Here is a 2,036-nt window from a genome sequence, read left to right on the forward strand (position 1 = left end):
TTGCCTATTAGTTTTCTTGATTGTTTCCTTTGTAGTGCAGAAGCTTTTTATCTTGATGAAGTCCCAAGAGTTCATTTTTGCTCTTGATTCCCTTGCCTTTGGGGATGTGTCGAGTAGGAAATTGCTGCAGAACAAACTGTAACTTTTAAAGGTGCTTTTTAAAAAGTTTATTATCTGAAATTATCAATACAACATATATACAAATGCATAAAAATTTTCAGAACAGTTTGAAATATACTTTTTAAAAATGAAATTATAATGTAAATAGAGTGAAAACAACAATTTTTTACTGTTCAGAATGGCTCCAAAGGTTGTTCACCATATAGGAAAATTGAAATTTCAACCATAATGCCACTTATGAGCTATAATGTAATATTTTAACGGTGTAAAACACACATAAAGAAATGAGCCCATATCACAAGTGTTCGGTATGATTAATTTTCAGAAATTGACAACATCTGTGTAACTAGCACCCTGGTCAAAGGCCAATGTTATCATCCCTCTGGAAGCTTCATTATATCACATTCCAATCACTATTTCTTTCTTCCCCAAAGACAAACACTCTTGATTTCTAATGGTACAAATTGTTTTGCCTGTTTTTAACTTTAGGCAGATGAAATCATATAGTCTCTTCTCTTTTGGGTCTGACTTCACTGATTTAATACTTACGTTTTTGAGATTCGTCGACATTGTTGAGTCAGTAGTTCATTTCTCCTCATTGTCATAGTATCTATTGGATGAACATATAACTGAGTTATCAGTTCTCCCTGAAGGATCCTTGGGTTGTTCCCGTTTCTGGTACCAATGAGTATTCTAGTTTATGTCTTTTTGTTCAGAGACATAAGCATCTCTATTGGGCATATACCTAGAAGTATACTTATAGGTTAGGGTATGTATACGTCAGAATTAGCAGAGGGGTGCCTGGGTGGCTGAGTTGGTTAAGCATCTGACTTCTGCTCAGATCATGATTTTGCAGTTTGTGAGTTCAAGCCTCGCATCAGGCTGTCTGCTGACAGCTCAGAGCCTGGAACCTGCTTCAGATTCCATGTCTCCCTCTCTCTCTACTGCTCTCCATCTTGCGCTCCCTCTCTATCTCTTTTAAAATGAATAAACATTAAAAATTTTTAACAAAAAAAGAATTAGTAGATACAGCCAAAGTGGCTGTCTGAATGCATGCTGCCATGAGCACACGGTTGTGCCTGAGCACTTTTGTTCTGTCCTGTTTTCCTTTTTTCTTCTGGACCTCAGGGATGCCGAATGAATTAACAATTATCTTTGGTTTGTGATGCACTGTTGTCCATGCAAATCCCCTTCTCCGACAGTGAGAAATCTAGCTACCATTAATGTATTTATTTCTTTGATCCATCCCTCTGTGTTTCACTGATCTCCCATTGTCGCTGCTACCCCTGTCCTCAGTACCGGCCCTTTCTACTGCGCTGGGCTGGACACCCCTCCTGTGCACACCTCTCCCAGTCTGCTTCGCTCTGACACCTGAGCCCAGGGCTGTCGTGGCTCTCCGTATCCCCCCAAACACGCACACATTCTTATAGTTTCCAAGCTTGCTTTAGCCTCTCAAAGCACCTTTAGGACCAAAGGTTCTTACTTTATTTTTAGTTCTTGTTTTTCATAGTTCTTTTTATTCATAACTTCGATGACTTCTTTGTAATCAGAATTGTATATTTTGTTAGTTTCAAAGAACATCATGTTGACTTTTATCTTTTTTTTAATTTAACATTTATCTTTATTTTTGAGAGAGAGAGAAATAGCATGAGCAGGGGAGGGTCAGAGAGAGGAGACACAGAATTTGAAGCAGGGTCCAGGCTCTGAGCTGTCAGCACAGAGCCTGATGCAGGGCTTGAACCCATGGACCGTGAGATCATGACCTGAGCCACGGTTGAATGCTTAACTGACTGAGCCACTCAGGTGCCCTCACTTTTTTTTTTTTTTTTAGAATGCTGTACTTTTTAATTTTTTTATTTTTATTTTTTTAATTTTTTTTCTCCATAATATTTTATTGTCAAATTGTTTTCCATACA

This window comes from Suricata suricatta, chromosome 16 (assembly GCF_006229205.1).
Source record: "Suricata suricatta isolate VVHF042 chromosome 16, meerkat_22Aug2017_6uvM2_HiC, whole genome shotgun sequence".
Classification (NCBI taxonomy): Eukaryota; Metazoa; Chordata; class Mammalia; order Carnivora; family Herpestidae; genus Suricata; species Suricata suricatta.